This window comes from Tamandua tetradactyla, chromosome X, assembly GCF_023851605.1.
Source record: "Tamandua tetradactyla isolate mTamTet1 chromosome X, mTamTet1.pri, whole genome shotgun sequence".
NCBI classification, from domain to species: Eukaryota; Metazoa; Chordata; class Mammalia; order Pilosa; family Myrmecophagidae; genus Tamandua; species Tamandua tetradactyla.
In genome coordinates this window covers 9,455,627-9,477,399 of record NC_135353.1, presented here as the reverse complement: position 1 = coordinate 9,477,399, position 21,773 = coordinate 9,455,627, and the positions used below count along the sequence as shown (strand labels likewise).

The 21,773-nt window shown below is 37.5% G+C and overlaps 1 pseudogene; it reads right to left on the bottom strand.

Annotated features, from left to right (window-relative positions):
* Positions 1-12,841: 12,841 nt before the first annotated feature.
* On the bottom strand, positions 12,842-14,031 carry LOC143671678 (pre-mRNA-splicing factor SPF27 pseudogene; annotated as a pseudogene).
* Between the last annotated feature and the right edge of the window lie 7,742 nt (positions 14,032-21,773).

Here is a 21,773-nt window from a genome sequence, read left to right as displayed (position 1 = left end):
GATTTGTCTACTTGCTCTATTAATTTCTTAGATATGTTGAAGCTTCTTATTTGTCTAACAGTATTTCCTCAACATATTACAGAATGAGGCTGATAAGTACAGAAAAGTTTACATTATATCTTCTTAGAGGATAATAGCTTGTATCAATGTAAGATACATTTCCTATGTGTTTTCCCTTGTATATAGCAGATCGCTTTTCTCATGCTGCTTTCTGCTTCTCTTCAACATTTGACAGCTTGAATCGATAAACTGAGCAGGTCTATTTGGATTTATTCTATATGGGGTTCACTGGGCCTCTTTTATTTTCATATGTATGTCTTTTATAAGGATTGGGAATTTTTTCCCAATTATATTTTCAACTAACTCTCCTAGACCTTTACTTTTCTCTTCTCCTTCATCAGTGATTTTTATATCTGTGTACCTTTTGTTGTACAACATTTCCCTAAGATCCAGTATCATTTTTTCCATCTTTCTTGCCATTTTTCTTTTGTGTGCTCTAGTTCAATTGTTCAATCTTCTAGCTCGCTTATATTTCCTTATTCTTCTTTGCGTCTGTTATCATATGTTATTAGAAATAGTAGAATAATTTCTAATAGGAATTATTAGGAATTCTAATAGGAATTCTAATTAGGAATATTTCTAATTTGGTCTACTATATCTTTCATCTCTGTGAGATCTGCTATTTTTCTATTTAATCTTTCAAATTCTTCTTTATGCTCTTCAAATGTCTTCTTGATATCCTTTATTTCTTTGTAAATATCTGTGCTGGTTTGAAAGGATTCTGTACCCTAGGAGATCCATTTTTTAATCCTAATCAATCTTGTGGAAGTAACTGTTTCTTTTAAACCCTATTCAAAACTGTATGTTGGAAATTTGATTAGATTATCTCCATGGAGATGTGGCCCATTCCACATGGTCTTGATTAGTTTACTGGAATCCTTTAAAAGAGGAAGCATTTTTGGAGAAAGCTTCAGAATGTCAAGGTAGCCATGTTCACCTTGTGTCTTTCCAGTTGAGAGAGAAACCTTAAACTTCATCAGCCTTTCTTGGGTGAAAGTAACCTCTTGTTGGTGCCTTAATTTGGACATTTTTATAGACTTGCTTTAATGTGGACATAATCATGGGCTTAGAACTATAACTTGCATCTTAATAAATTCCTCTTTTTAAAAACCATTCCATTTCTGGTACATTGCATTCTGGTAGCCAGTAAACCAGAACAATATCCAACTATCCTCGAGTAGTTTTTCCGTATTCTGTGTCCCCTCTGGTGTTTTGAGTTGGTTGTTCGGCTGGGCCATTTCTGCTTGGAGCTTCATGTGCTTTGTGATTTTTTGTTGTGTCCAGGGCATTTGGTTATCTTAATAAAGTATTTTGCAAGATGGTTTTGATTACTCATCTAAAGTTTTGTATTTACTGGGCTTGGTTTGCCCTTGATTCCCTGCTAAACCAAGGCCTGGATCTCATATAGGGGGTACAATTTAACTTGAGGGTCTACGAAAAGCTAGATAGGCATGCACAGGTAGTTCAGTCACAGACCACCCACCAGCCACCCAATGGGCTTAATTCCTGGCCCATGTCCCCCCTCAAAAAAATAAATAACAATAACTAAATTTTTAAAACACACCTTAGCAGTAGTAGGACTGAAAGTCAGAAGGAGACACTGCAAGATATATTGGGAATGAACTCAGACTTGTGCCCACAGAAGGGAGAGAAAATTTTAAAATAATAAAAAATAAGAAATAAAAAATAAAAATCAATGCAAATATAGATACATAAAAGAATATATAAATAAAATAATAATAATATATAGAAAAATATTACAATTGTAATATTACAATTTTTAAATCTAGGCAGATAGATAAAATTTTCCGGCCTGCATTTACCCCTTCTCACCAGCAGGTGTGCTCCTGAGGCACCTCCTGCCCTCAAGCCTCCCCCTCCCCTACTGCAGTGGCTGTCATACACTATTTCCTTCTAGCCAGGAGGTGGCTCTCCTGAGGTACCTCCTCCCCTCAAGCCCCCCTCCCCTACTGCACTGACTGGCCTGTACCCCCTATATGTACCCTTATAACCAGCATATGGCACTCCTGAGGCACCTCCTACCCTCAGGACCCCCGCCGCTACTGCAGCAGCTGGCCTGCACTTACTTCTTTTGTGTTAGTTTGCAAGCTGCCATAATGCGATATACCAGAAATGGAATGGCTTTCTTAAAAGGGTAATGTATTAAGTTGCGTGTTTACAGTTCTAAGCCTGGATACTGCCCAAATTAAAGCAAGGCTTGAGAAATGTCCAATCTAAGGCATCCAAGGAAAGATACCTTGGTTCAGGAAGGCCTATGATGTACAGTATTTCTCTCTCAACTGGAAAGGCACATGGTGAACATGCTCGCTTTCCCTCGAGGCTTTTTGGTTCATGAAGCTCCCCTGGGGGCAATCTCCTTCATCTCCAAAGGCTGCATGAGCTCTCGTGGTTCTCTTGGCTCTGTTGCTCTCAAGCTTTTATCCAAAAATGTCTCCTCTTTTAAAGGATTCCAGTAAAGTAATGAAGATCCACTGGAATGGGTGGAGTCACATTTCCCTCCCATAAAAGTTTAATACTGACAATTGGGTGAGTCACATCTCCATGGAGATAACCTAATCAAGTTCCCACCCAGCAATATCGAATGAGGATTAAAGGACATGGCTTTCCTGGGGTACACCACAGGTTCAAATGAGCACACCTTCTCACCAGCAGGTGGCATTCGCAGGCACCTCCTCCTCTCAGACCCACCCGCTCCTACTGCAGAGGCTGGTTGCACTTAGCACTTCTCACCAGCAGGTGGCATTTGCAGGCACCTCCTCCTCTTAGGTCCACCCCTCCCCTACTGCAGCAGCTGCTTGCACTTAGTCCTTCTCAGCAGCAGGTGGCACTCGTGAGGCACCTCCTCCCCTTAGGCCTGCCCCTCCCCTATGGCAGCTGTCAGCTGGGAAGATGGTGTACACGTTAGGGGTCTCATCCCAGCCCAGCAGCAGGACAGCTATACCAGTGCACGGGATGGGGAAGCCAATCACTGCACCTCGGGGAGTAGGTGATCCACAGCACTTGGCACCCGGTGGATCTACCATTGAGCACACCTGACAGGCTATTTGTGGTGCCTACCCAGGTGATTGCTCCCTGTGCCCAGGGTAGCGACTTTTCGGGATGGATAGCGTGGCACACCTCCAGGGTCCCCTCAGGCAATGTCAGCTGCAAGCCACTCTGGGAGACCTCTCCAGCCAGCAGCTGAGGCAGGCTGGGGAGGAGGGACAGACTGTTCCTTCACATCCACACTTCCCTGGGCACCACTGCCACCCACCCACCATCGGTGGGTACCATTGCCCACCCTGCTCTCCCTGTCCTGATCCCCTGCCTGTGTCCTTCCTATGAACTATTAGAAGACCCTTTCAATCACTCACTCCCCAGGTTCAGTCCTGGTCATTTTTGCCCTGTCACCTATCTTGTCCTAAGGCACAGGGGTGAATCCAATCTACCCTACCCTGCCATCTTCCCTGAACTCAGTTCCTAATTTTTTAATCCATGGTTTATTTTTCAGAGCACTAATTGAGTCATTTACATTCTATTATTCAACTATTTTGTTGTATTTTCCTTATTTTGATAAAAATGTCATTTTTAAGAAGTCTTCCTTGTTTGCTTCTTTTGCAGTGAAGCCTATTTTGCTCTATGAATGCAATATGTTTTTAAATTCCTCTGGAAAAAAAGTTTTTAATTTTGTTATTGTTCAATCCTTCATCTGTTGCCTACATTATCTGTATTTACTCTGGAATGAGTTCTCTTTTTTCACATTGATTCTTCTATTTTATGCAATTCTCCAGTGATCCTTGGCTGTTGATTCATTGTTATAGTTTGCACTGATTAGCTGACCTTATTCAAATTACTTATTTAGCCCTCAGCTTTTTATCTCTAAAATGCATCTATTTTTTTAAAATATTTTAACTGAGAAATCTTCACACACATACAGTCCATCCATAGCACAATATCACCACACAGCTGTGCACTCATCACCATAATCACCCCTAAAACATTTGCATCACTCCAGAAAAAGAAACAAAAAGAGAAAACAAAAAACTCAAACATCCCATACTCCTCACCCCTCTCTCTCACCAAACATCAGTATCTCAATCCACCAATTTTTTTACCCCTTATCCCCCACTATTATTTATTTATTTACCTTTGTCCTCATTTTTGTACTCATCTATCCATACCTTGGGTAAAAGGAGCATCAGATACAAGGTTCTCACAATCACACTGTCACACTGTAAAAGCTATATCATTATACAGTCCTCTTCAAGAATCAAGGCTACTGGAACACAGCTCAACAGTTTCAGGTATTTCACTTTAGTCACTCCAATACATCATAAACTAAAAAGGAACATCTATATAATGCATAGGAATAACCTCCAGGATAACCCCTCAAATCTGTCTGAAATGCTTCTGTACTTAATTCACTTCATTAAACTCTTCTCAACATTACTATAATAGAAATGGAATTTTTGAAAATTTAAAAACTCATTGTATTAGTTTGCTAGCTGCTGGCATGTGATATACCAGAACTGGAATGGCTTTTTTAAAGGGGGAATTTAATAAGTTACAAATTTATAGTTCTAATCCTGTGGAAAAGTCCAAACTTAGGCATCTAGGGAAAGAAACCCTAGATTCAAGGAAAGCTGATGCGTCTGCAACACCTCTGTCAACTGGGAAAATACACTGCTCCCTTGCTCCTGGGCTCCGTTGCTTTCAGCCTCTGTTCCTGTGGGGCTTCCTCACTTTGCTTCTCTGGGTCTGGTTTTTATCTCTTGGTTTCCCTTGGCTCTCTCTAGGTTATGGTTTGCTTAACATACGGCGACATCTGCTGGGCTCCAAGCATCTCCAAACATCTATGTCTCTGTTCTCCAAGTTTCCACATCTGTGTCAGCTCTGTGCAGAGCTCTCTCCAAAATGTTTCCTCTTTTAAAGGATTCCACTAAAGTAGTCAAGACCCACCTGGAATGGGTGGGGTCACATCTCCATCTAATCAAAAGGTCACACTGACAAATGGGTGTGTCACATCTCTGTGGAGATAATCTAAAGTTTCCAGTTTACAGTATTGAATAAGGATTGAAAGAAACCCACAAGATTGGATCAGGATTAAAGCATGGCTTTTCTGGGGTATGTAATAAATTCAAACCAGCACAACTTCATATGCACAAGATGATCTTTGTATTATATAGATGCCTATACTATTACATGGTTATTAAAATTCTAGAGTGAATAGTATATACTTATTTTCATATCTATATTTAAATATAGAGCATTACTGTGTACATGGGATGAGCTCAGTACATACTTATTAAATGATTAAAAGAAGGAATGAAGAGATGAATTAATACACAAAGCAAATTATTAGATTATATTTCTTCTCAAAATGTTTTAAAGTACTGTGTTCCATGGTTATTTATAAGTATTAACACTGCTAAACATTGATATTTTGGTTTCTGGCATGAATGAATGTTTCAGTGATAACTTTTTATCATTTAAAATGACTTGGGCATCTTATTGAACTTGGTTCCATTCTTCCAATTCATCCACTTTCAAAACATTGCCAAAAGAATTTGGTTCACAGGCAGCAGAATTTTTTCTCCCAGATATCAAGACCTGTTATAGAGTCATAGTAATTAAGGTAGTTAGGTATTGACACAAATTTAAACAAGTTTATCAACTGTATTCTATAAAGAGGACAGAAACAGACCTATGTATGTGTGGAAACTTGATTACAGCATTCATGATGGTGGTGAAAAAAATATACTATTCCCTAAGTGGTGCTAGGATAATTTGTTATCCACATGGAAAAAAATGAAATTAATCTCTACCTCACACCATATAAAAATCATTTCCAGATACTTCAAGAACTTGAATATGAAAAGGCCAAGTTTAAATCTTTTAGAAATAATATAGAAACAATTATGATTTGGGGGTAATCAAAAATCTATTAAACAAAACAGAAAAGATTGAAAAAATTGACTATTCTAAAATGAAGAATGTCTGGCAAAAAAAAAAAGGACACTATAAAGAGATTGAAAAGACATTGATAAAACAATCTACAAACTGAGATAAGATATTCCCAAAACATTAAACTGACAAAGGATTAGTATCTGTTCTAGTTTGCTAGCTGCCAGAATGCAATATACCAGAAACAGAATGGCTTTTAAAAAGGGGAATTTAGTAAGTTGCTAGTTTACAGTTCTAAGGCTGAGAAAATGTCCAATTAAAACAAGTCTATAGAAATGTCCAATCAGAGGTATCCAGGGAAAGATACCTTGGTTCAAGAAGGCCGATGAAGTTCAGGGTTTCTCTCTTAAGTGGAAGGGCACATGGCGAACACAGTCAGGGTTCCTCTCTCATCTGGAAGGGCACATGGAGAGCATGGCGTCATCTGCTAGCTTCTTCTCCTGGCTTCCTATTTCATGAAGCTCCCCGGGGACGCATTTTCCTTCTTCATCTCCAAAGGTCGCTGGCTGGTAGACTCTGCTTCTGATGGCTGCGTTGTTCTCTGCTCTCTCCGAATCTCCTTCATTCTCCAAAATGTTTCCTCTTTTATAGGACTCCAGAAACTTATCAAGACCCACCCAAATGGGTGGAGACATGTTGTCACCTAATCCAGTTTAACAACCACTCTCGATTACATCACATCTCCAGGGAGATGATCTAATTACTGTTTCAAACATACAATGCTGAATAAGGATTAGAAGAAACGGCTGCCTTTACAAAATGGGATTAGGTTTAAAACATGGCTTTTCTAGGGAACATACATCCTTTCAAACCAGCACAGTATCTTATCCACAAATATAAGAAACATCTACAAATCTATAAGGAAAAGTAAAGAAAAATGGGCAAATGATATGCACAGACATTTCATAGAAAAGGAAAAGAGAATGGCCAATGCGAAATACTGAACTGCATTATTAACCAGGGTAATACAAATTAAAATCACAATAACATGCAATTTCTCTCCTAGCACAATGGTCAAAATTAAAGTGTCTGCTGGTGCTATGAGATGATGACTATGTGGAACTAATGAAAGTTTATAAACTGCTGGTAAGAGTAAAAATTGCTATAACCACTTTGGAAAATAATTTGGCATTACCTACTTCATATGTGCGTACTTTTTAGGGCAACAATTCTTTTCTTAGATATATTTGGAAGTAACAGTGAAAACTGTCTAAAAATTAGTAAGTCATACGTCTCACCAATCAGAATGGATGTCAGCCTATACTTAACACTAGGGTGGACCTATTGACTATCAGCATTATTACCTATAAGAGAAACTTGCACATGTGTACCAAAAGACATTTACAGAAGTGTTGTCAGGAGCATTTTTTGGAATGTCCATCAATAGCTTAATGAATCACTGTATTGTGTTGTATTCACACCAAACAATAGTTGTGAAATGAACGACTACAGCTAAATGCATCAACATGGATGAATCTCAGAAACACAGTATTAGATGAAACAAGCCCATCTCAGAAGAATGGAAGACTGGATGCACAAAGAATTGATTACGTCTATATAATAAAGGTCAAACACAGGGAAACTTGATTTCTGCCATGTCTCCCCAGGAAGTAAGATGTAGTCCCTGTCCTCTAGACCTAGAGTTTCAGACCCTAAATATTTTAGGAGTTATCCAACTCACCCGTGTCATTTCAGGGGTGGGGAGTGGGAGGGGAATGGAAGTATCCTGGTTTCAGGGAATGAGTACAAGAATTGAATTCATAAAACGTGGATTCTAGGCTTAGCCCTCCAAGTAATAGCCTCGTGACAATAGGGAAATTATTTAATGTCCCTGAGGATAGTAATAGTTGTTTTCTTTTCCCTATAACTAAAACTGCACATATGATATATTATTATAGAGGAGAAAAAATAGAATAAATGATTTTTAAAGTTTTTTAAATTTTTAGTAGCAATTTCTTTGTCAGTATAAAGATGTACATGTTTATATTAAGTTAAATATTATACATTTAATAGAATGTCACGGATCCAAATGCGTAACAATCAATATTGAAGGCATATGACTATTTTTCAATTAAATAGATTTCTTTATAAATGAGTTAAAGTGACTTTATGGACATTCTGCAGTTATTTTTGGTCTCTCTGCAAATTCTTGCTCATCGAGGAGGAGGGTGGGAGCATTGCTAAAAGGATGCTAGATCTAACTGGAAGAGATGTTTATCTGAGACAGGCTAAGGGGAAGAAGCGAAAGGGTAAGGTCAAAGTCCAAGCACGGAAAATGGTATCAAGCATGAAGCTTGAAAAAGATGATGCTCCAATGAAAATAAGAGTATGAATTCGACACTTAGCAGCTAGGAAAGTTGGTCCCAAGACAGAAATCAGTACTTGGAAGGTGTCAAGGAACATGATTCCAATCTAAGGCTGGGAAGAGGGAGTGCAGGCTGGAACCTGGCAGCTCTGGACCGCTCATTCACCTATCACAGTTGGCCTTCCAGTCACAATTGATAAGAAGCAACATTAAAGAGTATGGTAGGTTTAAAGCAGAGTTCTTTCTCTTCCAAGAAAATGTTTTAAATCTGGAAAGGGGGCCATGAGCTGATAACAACTAATAACCATAACAATAACTAATATTTATAGAGTACTTATGTGAACCATGTTCAGCACTTCACATCTATGTTGTTATTTAACATTCCTATAATGCAGGCACTAATATTAGCCCTATTTTAGGATGAAGTAACTTGCCCAATGTCAAGTCAGCTCTTGACCCCAGCCTGTATGACTTCATAGCGATGCTCTTAACCACTATATACTATCTCCTAATTCTTGTCAAAATATTACTTTGGGTGGCCTAAAGTTACCAATTATAGCCCCCATACCATGCACTCATTTAAAATTAGTTTAAAATAGATTACCTTTTTAGATTTTAATTAAGCAGATGAGCCAATACCACTATTGACAGTGAGATGTTTCACAATCATACTTCAGTTTAATAACATAAGCATGATTGGAATTTGAGCTCATTTTGGCTTTTCAGGTCCTCTTGTGGTACAATTCAACTACTACAGTTTAAATTCTTTGATTTGTATCAGTTTTGAGCTTTTCAAAAAGTGAATTATGAAGACACAAAAAGTCATTAAAAACCTGTAGTCTGAGGGATATTTTAGTCTGAGAAATATGTTATCGAGAAAGGTATTTTGTTGAATCACTTTTTTTAATTAAACAAAAAGAGATTTTGATGTGAAATTCTTTCTTAACACAACATGATACAGCAAAAAGGGCCTAAGATAGTGGCTCCAAAACTTTGCTAGACATTACAATCTTTTGGGTAGCTTTTCTTTTTTTGATCACTTTTTTAAATGATTATGTCAATAGCAGAGAAATGGTACATGACGCATCCATCTTCCATGTAACACTTAGAACTGATTTTCAGTGATAGGTACCGTACCTCTACATCTGTGCTGTCCAATAAGCCAGCCACCGGCTACATGTGGCCATTGAGTGCAACTGAGGAACTACATTTTTTATTCTGTTTCACTGTATTTGATTTTAATTACATTAACTTTTTTTTGAATTTGCAACTTTCTTCACTTATACTCTAAGAAATAAGTCACCATCTTCTGAAACCAGACTGATACCTAATTTTTAAAAATAACCCCTGATCCACAGGTCTAAACTTTATTTTTTATGTATAATTCAGATACGTGCTTCATTTTCTCCCAAAATAAAGGGAGAACAGTTTTTTAAAAAGCAAATTGATTTAATCAACTCCTGGAAGGCCTTGTTTGGAAATTCAGACTTCCTACATACCTTCTAAAACTTCATACTCAAATCATTTAGTAGATGAAGCTTGTGCTTTAAAGATTTCTCGAATTCATAGGCTTTATAGCAAATATTTTTTACGTATTCTCAATATGTGTGATGTTAGGTTTGGCATCATGTGTTCAGAGTGTTGTAAGTAAGAGCGGAAAAGTTAATCTATCCCTACTATACAGGGTGCTTCTTTGTTTGCCTAAAGAAAAAAAAGTATAATACAATTTGCTTTTCCCAAGACTCTGATTTTCCTTTTGTTTTTATGTAACAATTTTTTTTCTAATTAAATTAACTTTAAAAACTGAAGCAGTGTAAGATATTTTTTCTATGAAACACATTTGTACTATTGGTACTACATTGGTAGGACTACATTTCACTTTGTGGAAAAAATTAGCATCCTAATTGAGATGTTGTGTGAGTATAAAATACACACCAGGTTCCAAATGCTCGGTATGAAAAAGAAAAATGTACACTATCTCATTAATATTTTGTATTGACTACATATTGATACATTTTGGATATATTGCTTTAAATCAAATATAATATTAAGATTTCCTCACTAATTTCTTTTTACCTTCCTGAATTGGCTAGTAGATAATTTTAAATTATATATGTGCCTAATGTTATATTTCAATTGAACGACGTTATATTTCATTTGGACATTTTTGGACAGAGCCTTTAAACGTTAATGAGTCGCTACTGGACAACCTGGTTAGCAGAGATAATCTATAAATGGGATATCGTGCCCTCAGCTGGGGTCACAGTCAGGTCTAATCTTCATTGTAGTTCAACTTCATCTCTAATAGCCCAGCTTCCCAACTGTGCTCAGGAAAAAGATGCAGCTATGCAATGAGATGTATTGCCACCCCCTCTCTGCACTCAGGATAGCAGAGGCTGGGAGCAAAGCAGTGTCCAGGCAGGGCTTCTGGATTCTTAAAGCATTGGGCCCAATCTCTGTGCTCACATTATTGGATATTTCTGTCCACTCGTTGCTGATCTCAGCTTTTAGTGATGTCCAAGCTAGCTGCAGTCAAATTCCTCTAACAATGTGTACACGTTCTGTATCATTTAAATAACTTGAGGGAAAAACTTCAACCGGATGCAAAAATCCACATATTTATTCCAAAAAATGACTATTCTATCAATCAATGAAATAAAGGTGTTGAATTCTTTCATATGGTTTCAACTTTTGTACATTTTGAAATGTAAACAATGGTTTTGCATTTTGAATCAAGTTTCTCATCAATGTTGAGTATCAAGAATTAGGAGACGATCTTGTAAAAAGTCTAGATCAGGAATTGCTAGGAGCTTTTCAAACACAAAACCTTGATTCCTTCAATGATTGGCTAAAAGAAAATTCCTGGGCCTATGAAGAAAAGAGAAAAAATGTTCAGAACAGGAGGCAAGAAGTCCAGAAGGAAACGGGACTGTGATTTCCCCTTCCATAAAGAAAGAATCATCTCACCTTATAAGGTATTTGGTGCAAGTTGTGGCCCCGGGTAGGTGCTCAGCAAATGTCGAGGCTGCCACAGTGCCCAGCCCCTTTTCTGCCCCCTCATGCCTCCCAGGGCTTTACTGTGACTTCTCAGGAAATGAAACTGTTTCTCAGGCTTTCGTTGTTTTTTATGACCTTGAACTTTTAAGAAGAACTAGTCAGGTATTTTGTACAATGACCGTTCAAATTGTGACTTGTCTGATATTTTTCTCTTGATTAGACTGGGGTTAGTTTGGGGAAGGAAGATCACAAAGTTAAAGTGCCATTCTCATCACAGCATATCAAGTCATGCTATCAACCCAAGTTATGAATGTTGAGGTTTACAGTGATCACTGAAATGTATATTGGAAAGTGATTCAAATGGGAAATTTTATGTTGGATTTAAGTTACCAGAATAAAAATGTAAAAAAAAAACACACGTAGGATTGTACAACACAAACAGTGAACCTTAATGTAAACTATGGATGATACGTAATTGTATAATTTTAATAATATTGTTTCATCAATTGTTACAAAGGTACCACACTATTGGGGCAATAATAATAATAATAGAGAATAATAAGGAAATAGGGAAAACTGTGGGGGGTATATATGGGAACTATTAAAAAAATTAACCCCCAAAAATGTACTACATTTTTTATGTTAAAAAGTTCCACTTTATTTTGTATTATGAATGTTAAAATCTTTACATGTTTTCCTTGTAGGGTGTTCATCTCTCATTGATCTGTAAAAAATGTTTGTATTTTAATTCTACATATCCTTTGATATGCTGCAAATGTTTTTTTTTCTCAATTGGGCAGGAATCTTTTATAGTTTTTAATTCCTGAAGAATTAGAAGGGTAACAACTCAAATTTTGGTGCTAGACTAGCTGGATTCAAAATCTGGCTCTGACACTTTCTAGCTATAAAAGTGTAGCAAATTACTTTAGTGGTGTCTATTACATGTCTGTAAAGTGAATAACAATATCTACCTCCTTGGGCTTTTGTGAGGATCAAATAATTTTTATTCATGTAGTTTTAGTTCATCTGCCTAAAGTATTTGGAAAAGTGTTCAGCATATATTAAGCTTTATACAACCGTTGCCCATTGTGATGATGACAATTGACAAAATATAATCACTGTATTTCTGAATCTTGTTCAGTAATCAAGAAGTTTAGAACCATGTATTTTTAGACAAAAGTATCCAACTTCTTGTATATGCTGAGAATTCTGAATAAAGATTTCTTGGATGAGAAATATCGTCCAAGTGGCCCAAAATTAATTCTGTAACAAATTATTAGTCTTAATACTTTAGAAAGTCTAGTGTTGTTTAAAAATGGCTATAAATATTTCGCCAAATGGAAAATTTTTATTTTGCTAAAATGTACAAATGGAATTAATACAGCAGTCCGCACATTCTGTGGTTTCTGAACACTTACCACTGATGGTTTCCGGAAGAGGCGTTTATACTTCAGAGTTCAGAAATAGTTCAGATGCTTGAAATTCTGTGAAAGTCCAACTTTCCCTCCTTTCAACCTAAATTAAATTTTCTTTTTGGAAGTCTAGCCGGATGTTTTTCTTTATGTGCCTGTCTATGTTGCTGCTTAATTTGACAGATTTCATTTTGTAGTTGTACAAGAATCCGTTCAATCTCATACTTCTTACTAACCAGGGATACACAAGTTGACTCCATTTCTTTCACTTTAGATCCAGCTGTTAGTTGCCTGTTCTTTTGCTGCCGGTTTAAATCTTGAATGTGTTTTCTTAACTTCTGGAGCTCTTTCTGGGCAGGTTCAATCATATGAGCTAGATTTTCCTTATATACTTTCCAGGCGTTGCATCCATGCTGTGACATTAGCTCCAGATTTTCAATTCAAACAGCCTGATGCTCTAACTGGACCATAGAATTGATTACACATTCTTGGCATCCAGTAGTAATCATTTTTCTGACCTAAGGAAGGCGCTGAAAGTTTGCATCTTTTCATACTGAGCAATTCAATTGGTTGTAGGGCAGCCAGTCTTTCAAATTCATTTTTCATTATATCGGTTTCAAAAACAGAATAATCCAGGGCTGTGAGGTAGCTCAAGTAATTCTTAGTAGGTCAGTATCTGTGAGTTTCTTCCTCCACCAGCACTGCAGCTGCTTTCTGCACACCAGGTACATCATAAACCTTGATCAAAATAGGGTAGATAATGCCAGAGACCTGGGTTCGATTCCCGGTGCCTGCCCATGCAAAAAATAATAATAAATTTTTTAAAAAGTAAAAAAAAAAAAAGAAAGGTAGCTAATAATTGTATAGCTATACTACCAAAAACAAAAAAGTTGGTTACCCATGTTTGTATAGATCTACTTCTGGATACTTTGTTCTGTTGGATCTATATGTCCATCTCTGACAATACTCACTATCTTAGTTACTTACTTTATTGTAAGTCTTTAAATTGGATGGAATGCAGCAGTAGGGGTCAATAAGGGTGGAGTTAAAGGGTATGGAATGTTTGAGGGTCTCTTTTTTCTTTTTATTTCTTTTTATGGACTGATGCAAATGTTCTAAGATTGATGATGGCAATGAAAACACAACCATGTGATGATACTCTGAATCATTGATTGTATACTATGGATGGGTTGTATGGTATATGAACATATCTCAATAAAATTACATTTGAAAAAAAAAGTAGGGCAGCACATCCACCACAACCTCTCCAGCAACCAAGCCTGTGCCCACCATTCCCTGAATTACATTTTTTATATTATATAGTGATGAAAATATATTAATGAAAGTGAAATAACAAGTATTAGGGAAGAAATTAAATATTGAATTTAAAGAACATAATGAGAATTTTAAGCTTCCTTTTGTGAATGCAGCTTTATAACTGCTTTGCAGCAAAACTCCCCAAAGGGTTGTCAATAGTCTCACAAACTCCTCTCCTTATAATTCCAATTACTTTTCCTCTTATCTTTCTGGATTTTTTTTTTATCACTTTTTATTTTTAACCACTTCCAAACTTACAGGAAGTTACAAAAACAATGCAAACACCATACAGAGTACTCCAACACATCCCTATACCCTCAGATACCCAAATCCACCAATTTTAACATTTTGCCACATTTGCCTATCAACCCATCTATCTACCCATCCGTCTATCCATCTGTCTGTCTGTCCATCTATCAATCTATCTCATGAACCCTAGAGCGCAAATTACATTCCTCGTGCCTCCTGGATTCTTAATATTGCCATGTACATTTCCAAAGAACAAGACTATTCACTTTAATAACCACATTAGGTGCAGTTATCAAATTAAAAATTAACACTGTTAAAAATTAGCTTCAATATAAAGCTTACATTTTATGATCCAATTTTTTCATATATACAAATAATGTCACTTTGAGCCTTTTCTCCTCCCTTCGTAGGTCCCATCCAGGATCATGTATACCATTCTCCTAATTTTTTAAAGAATTTTGCTGGCTAGAGAATTCTTGGTTGGCAATTTTACATTAAGCACTTTAAGTATGGTATCCTTCTGTCTTCTTGCATCCATGGTTTCCAATGAGAAATAAGTAATTAACCTTTCTGAGGCTCCTTATACGTGACAAGTTACTTCTTCCTTTTGGCTTTCAGAATTCTGTCTTTACCTTTGGCATTCGGCAGTTGGATTATAGTATGTCATACTGTGGATCTCTTTGGGTTTATCCTGTTAGGAGTTCATTGAGCATCTTGGATGTGCTAAATGTGGGAAGTGTTCAGCCATAACTTCTTTAAATATCCTCTCTGCCTCTTTCTCTCATTCTTCTACTTTTTTGACTACCACAATATGTATTTTTGTATGTTTGATGGTCCTGCATGTTCCTCAGGCTCTGTTCACTTTTCTTCAGTATTTCTTCTCTCTATTTCTCATAAAGGATGATTGCAATTGTCATGTCTTCAAATTAACTTATTCTTCTGCCAGCTCCAATCAGCTGTTGAAACCCTCTAGGGAATTTTAAATTTCTGTTACTATGGTCTTTAGTACTGTTTGGTTCATTTTCATAATTTCCATCTCTCTATTGATATTCTCCCTGTAGTCATCTGTAATTTTGCTGATTTCCTTTAGTTCTTTATCCACGTTTTCTTTAGTTTTATGACCATATTTAGGACCAATTTTTTAAGTCTTTGTCTGGTATATCCTAGATCTGGTCCTCCTCGTGGATAGTTTCTAATACTTTAATCTTCTCCTTTGCCTAGATCATCGCTTTCTGTTTTCTCTGTATATTTCATGATTTTTTGTTGAAACCTGGACATTTTGATATGTTAATGTGTTATCATTAGAATTTATACTCTAAGGCATTTTTTCCTTAAGCTTGTATCCAGCCAGTGCTATGATGGAATTTTCTTTGATTGTCAGAAATTAATTGAAAAGATAGAAGGAAAAAAACATCTTTCCCAGTCTTTTCAGATAGACCTGATTGATTTCTGTCCTTCAAAGCTTTTCCATATAATGAGTTTAGAGAGTAGCTTTAGGCTGAAGGGAAATGGACACCATGATCACTTCTGCACATGCATTTTGTCTTGAGCATGCTCATGAGGTTCTGAGAATTCACACATTAACATGATATCATCTGAGTTTTCTCCTTTAGAGTTTATCCATAGAATGAGTTTAGAGAATTGTTTGAAGCCAAAGCATAGGGACCACCCTGATCTTTTTTTCACATGTATCTTGTTTTGATTATGTGCGCATGGTTCTGGGAATCCCCCCACCCCATTTGCAAAGGACTGATACAAACATCTTTTCTCCCCTAAAAGAGAGTTTCCTCATTGTCCCAGACACTGCACTATTTGTCCCACAGCCAGCAATTTTTTGCTTCAGGCAACCATGACTCGACTTCTCTCTTTCAGCATTCTGTAGGAAAGCTCTTTGAGCTGCTTTCCACATGCAGGGCAGGTTGTGGGACAGCGAGTCTGAGAGGCCACAACCAGACTGATTGAGCCAAACATCCATGCTCCTAGTATATGCTCAAGGGTTACTCTGCTCCTTCCTGAACCCAGGTCCAGAGACTTGCACTGCTGTCACAGGCAGGCTCCTTGCTGAGCTGGTAAGGGGATGGAGAAGGGACTAGCCAGGATGCCATGAAGTCCTACCACTTTCAGGTGCTTGGCCTGTTACTGCACTCGTTTAACTGTTTTCTGAAGCTTTGAGAAAAATGTTTCTGCCAGTTCTTGCTGGTTGGTCAAAGCTTCTATGGAGGGACAGAACCCTGAATCTTCCCTGCCATCTTGATCAAGGCAGGTCCTCTTCCTTCTTTTTTCAGATTTTTATTAACTATGAATGCCTCATCTACCCTTTTCCCAACTCTCCTAACTCATTGTAAGCAATTAGGTGTACTATTTTATTCATTCTCTTCCCAGGGTTTCTTTATGAAAATGAAAGCATTTATGAGTACAAAGTCTTGTCTTCCCCACCCTGTCCAAAGGTAACATGGATCATTCTGTACATCGCCTTTTTTTTCTTTTCTTAAATCATGGTAAAATATACATAACAAAACTTTAACCGTCTTAGCTATTTTAAAGACTGCAATTCAGCTGCATTCAGTACATTCACAATGTTGTGCAATCATCACCTCTATCTAGTTCCAGAACTTTTTTGTCACCCCAAATGGAAACCTGAACTCATTAGCAATCACTCTCCATTCACCCCTCCCACCAGCCCTTAACAGAATCATACAGTATGTGTCTATTGGGGATTGAGTAATGTCCCCTATAGAAAGCATGTGCATGTCTCAACCCCTGGTCCTTTGGGTATAAACTCATTTGTAAATTAGACCTTTGAAGATGTTATTAGTTAAGGTGTACCTGATCTGAATGAGGCAATCTAATATGGATGAAGCCCTTATAAGAAAGGAAATTTGGCATAGAATAGAGAATTCCAGGAGAAACAAGTAGCTGGAATCCAACAGAGCCCAAAAGAGAAAGTAGAAGACATCGCCATGTGGTGGGAACCCCAAGGCTCAGGCAGCCAGCCTCATAATACTACAGTCTTTAGGGAGAAAGAATTGTCTTGTTGACACCTTGATTTTTGTCTTCTCCTTGCCTCAAAACCATGAGCCCAAAATCCCTATTGTTTAAGTCAACACATTGTATGATATTTGTTTTAGTAGACAGGAAACTAAGACAGAGGTCTTTTTGTGTTTGGCTTCTTTCACTTAGCATAATATTTTCAAGGCTCATCCATGTTGTAGCATGTATCCGTAATCCATTTTTTTTATGACTTTTGACACTTAGCAATGTAAAAGAGAGCTTTCTATATCACTGCACAGAGATCATTCTCCTTGGTTTTTCAGCTGCAGCGTGTTCTATTCTGTGGATGAAACATATTTTAAATATCTTACAATTTAAGAACACTTGGGCTCTTTTACAAACAATACCACAATTTAAAAATATATAATTTTGTACACGAGGAGGTGTAACTGATGAATGGGGTCCCAGAAGAAATGAAGTTTGGAGGTATAGCCCTTTATAGAGGTTACACTATTATGCATCCCACTAGCAATGTATCTCTCTGTTTCCCTACAGCCTTTCATCCCATACTCCCTTGGTCTCTTTCCAATCAGGAGTTTGCGTGAAAGGACAGCATTTAAGGAGGTTTGAGGCAATAGAAACCACAGTATTTAAAGAGCCCTTCAAATGATTCAATATTATTGAAGTGTAGTATAGTGGGAGAGCAGGGCGGCAGATATAAACATAGCTGTAAAGATGGAAGTAAAGGCAATAAATTAGGCTGGAGAGGGATACACAGACAAACACATTCACCACCCGTACAAACACATACTAGAGGAATAGCACACTAGAAGAGGGAGGTAAAACAATGTAAACACAGGTTTAAAGATGAGGGTACAACCTGCATATTACTAAATGCATCTTTTAAATGGAAGGATGAACTGAAAACTAAAAACCAAATGGTTACTTATAGTGAAGGAGAGAAAGAGATAACATGTTGGTGGGACCAACAAGGATAGAATCTGCACTTCTTTGAATATGCCTTGTTTTGTAGATTTGATTTGGGGACTACATAATTATAAGACAAAATTAAATTTTAAAACGCTTGTAAAAATAAAGAACAAAACAAAGTGAGTGAACTTAACTGTATACAGAGTAGGTAGCATAACCTCACAGAGAGGAGCTATATTATTGTTGTATTTTCCTAGGCTGCTCAAGCAAAAACCATGAAATAGGTTGGGTTAAATAATGGGAATTTATTTGCTCGCAGTTTTGAAGCCAGGAAAATGTCTAAATGAAGGCATCATCCTCAAGGAAATACTTTCCCCAAATAGCTGTGGCACCCTGAGGCTGGCTGCCAGTGATCTTCTAGCACATGGCAAGGCACATGGTAACATCTCCTGGTCTCTTCCTTCTCTTCCGGGTTCCATTTCAGCTTCTGGCTGCTCCTTCTGTGCTTTCTCTGTATGTATGAATCTCATTCGGTTTATAAAGGCCTCCAGTACTAAGATTAAGACTCATCCTAAATGAGGTGGGCTACACCTTACCTGCCGTAACCTCATCAATAGGGCCTACTTACAATGGGTTCACAGCCACAGGAATGGGTTAAATTTAAAAACATGTTTTCCTGAGGAATATACAGCTTCAAACCAGCACAATTATTTTGAGTTTCCAATAATAAGAAGGAAAAAGAAGGAGGGAGAGAAAGAGGTATAAAGGACAGGAGGAGAGAGGGAGGGAAGGAGGAAGAAAAGCAGAGATTTAGAGGGGGAGAGAGAGAGAGAGTGTGTGTGCACTCAGAGAAATGGAAGGAAAATGTAAAGAACATGGAATCACAAAAACCATTCTTGAAAGTTGAGGGTATAATCAAAACAGTCAAATGCTTCCCAGAGGTCAGTAAAATAAGGACTATGAATCATCCAAAGTACTTAGCAATAATGGGAGGGAGTCAATTTTCAAAAAAGCATTACATGTTGATTTGAAAAGGGTAAATGTACTTACCAGAGTCAGCAAGCCATAAGGTAAAATCAAGAACGGCCTGCATCTATAACATGAAAGAACCTTGAAGACATCATGTTGACTGAAATAAGCCAAACACAAAGGGACAGATAGCTTTCTATTCCACTTACATAAAATACCTAGGACAAGCAAAGTCATAGAGACAGAAAGTAGATTAGAGGTTGCCAGGGGCCAGTGGAGGGGGCGGTGTGGGACTCAGGAGTTATTTCTTAATAGGGACAGAATTTCTGTTTGGGATGAGAAGAAAGTTTTGGTTATGGATGGTATGATGGTAGCACAAAATTGTGAATGCAGTTAATACCACTGAATTGTACACATGAAAATGGTTAAAATGGCAAACTGTGTCACCACAGTACAGTTTTAAATATTACAACCAAAGAATGGCCCACATAATTCAGAATGTGTGGTTGTGATTCTCTTACCTGTGTCCTTCCATGCTTCCAGATTCTGATCCTAATGCAATGTATCTTATCCCTCCCCCCAAGACTAGTTGGACTCCATAAAAATGGGGTGTGAGCTCCCTCCCTGGGCCTCCAAGCTTCTGAAAGCCTTGGTTAAATCTCTCTGATGGCGTCAGAAGGAATGAAGTAGGTAGGATAGGATCTGCTTGAGATGCAGCACCGTATTTTTTATTACTATTTTTTAACAAATACTAATATCATGCTTACTAAGTCCCAAACACCATTCTAAGCCCTTTACAAATATTAAGCTCATTTAATCCTCTTAACAGTCCTCTGAGATGAGTGATATGAGTATTGAGTTTATGAGTTTTTGCTCTGGCTCCACCACTTTCTTACCGTGTGACCTTGAATAAACTATTTCCTGGTTCTATGCTTCAGTTTATCCCTCTGTAAAATGGAAGCTTTCTTTGAGCTGGGGATTTCAAAAGCTCTTTTCAAACTTTAACCTTCTAAGAACTGACCTCTAACCTAATCTGCGTTCTTATAGCCCACTATGGGAGGTGGAAAAGGTTGAATAACCAGTGTCTGATTCTTAGTAGATGTTGAATAAATATTTCTTGAATGAATTAAGGAATGAACATTTTGATCACTGACTTCCCATTTCTTACAGACCCTGCTTTAACATTTCTCAATCCAGAGAGAAGAGTGCTGACATTTTGGGAAAGAGTGTCTGTGTGTGTCCATGTGTCCATGTGTGTTTTTTAAAAAGGTATACTGTGGACGGTGCAAAGGTGGCTCAGTGGCAGAGTTCTCGCTGCCATGCTGGAGACCCAGGCTCAAGTCCCAGTGCCTGCCCATGAAAAAAAAGTCATACTTCATTTCTGCCTAGACTCTTTTTGCTCAAAAAAAAGAACATTGTGGTCATTTAAAACCTTTTAGTAAAGAATTTTTCTGCAGCCAAAGGGGGGAAAAGGTCAAATACTTCAGATACTAAAGGAAAAGATTTTTAGGAGCAGTCAAAAGTGGCTTGAGGCTTTCAAAAAAGTTGACTAAACTGTCTAAACACTTAAGAGAAAACTCCACATCAAGTTCTGCCATTGATGGATTCAATTAGATGTCTGTTCCTTCAGGCTGTCCACAGGCTTTTTAAAGCTTATAGAACAATCAACAAATCATTAAAACTTGAATCTCGGGTCTCTAAACTTTCTCCCATAAAATTATTGAGATAAAAGAAAAATGTAGGGGCACCATGCTTTAACAATACTGAAACTCACAAAATACGTATATGTAGAATATCCACATCACAAAAAAAAAAAAATCCTACATGCTGAGTTCTCTTAAATAGCTTGCTCCCTCAGTGCCCTTAGGATGTGACTGGATTTTCCAAAATTGTATCTAAACAAAGCTTTTCAGGAACACACATGTTTTGTAAAGTGAGGCTTGGCTGAATTTAATAGTTCCCAATTGTAAGTCACCACTGGTTGCTATGTGTATTCATTAATTGTAACAGTTATTTGGACTAAAAACCCGCTTTGCAAAAGGTAAAAGTAAAATCTTTCCATTGGAAGCTTTCCAATAAATACACTACAGAAAGTTCTCATCCCCGAGGAGAATTTAAGTTAGTTTCACTGAATAAATACTTGCTGGTTTCATCAATGAAGCATTGCCATTTATTTCATGATTGCAGATTAATTTCTGGGTGATTTTTTTCATGAGTACACAAATACATTTCAGCATAACTACTTCTAAGTCAAGGTTATCAGAAACTCTGGGAAAATACTTTCCACACACCATTGGTTTTTGTCTTTGTTTTTCTTTTTAATATTTTACCCAATGCAGCAGTTCTACTATCTTTACGTCTCTTAGAAAATTTTCCTTTTGTGGTAAACATGTACTAGCTTGTTTCTGTTCTAGATTGTAGAGCTAAAAGGAGACCTTAGTGTAACCCGCATGCAGAGGTGGCAAAGAAAAGGAAGATTTAGAGCAGAAACACTTGAAAATGAGAAGCGGAAAGTGCTGCTCCTGGGGGAATAGTCTTTCTCGTGGCATGCTGCCCAGAAGCTGCTATTCCTTCCTGGC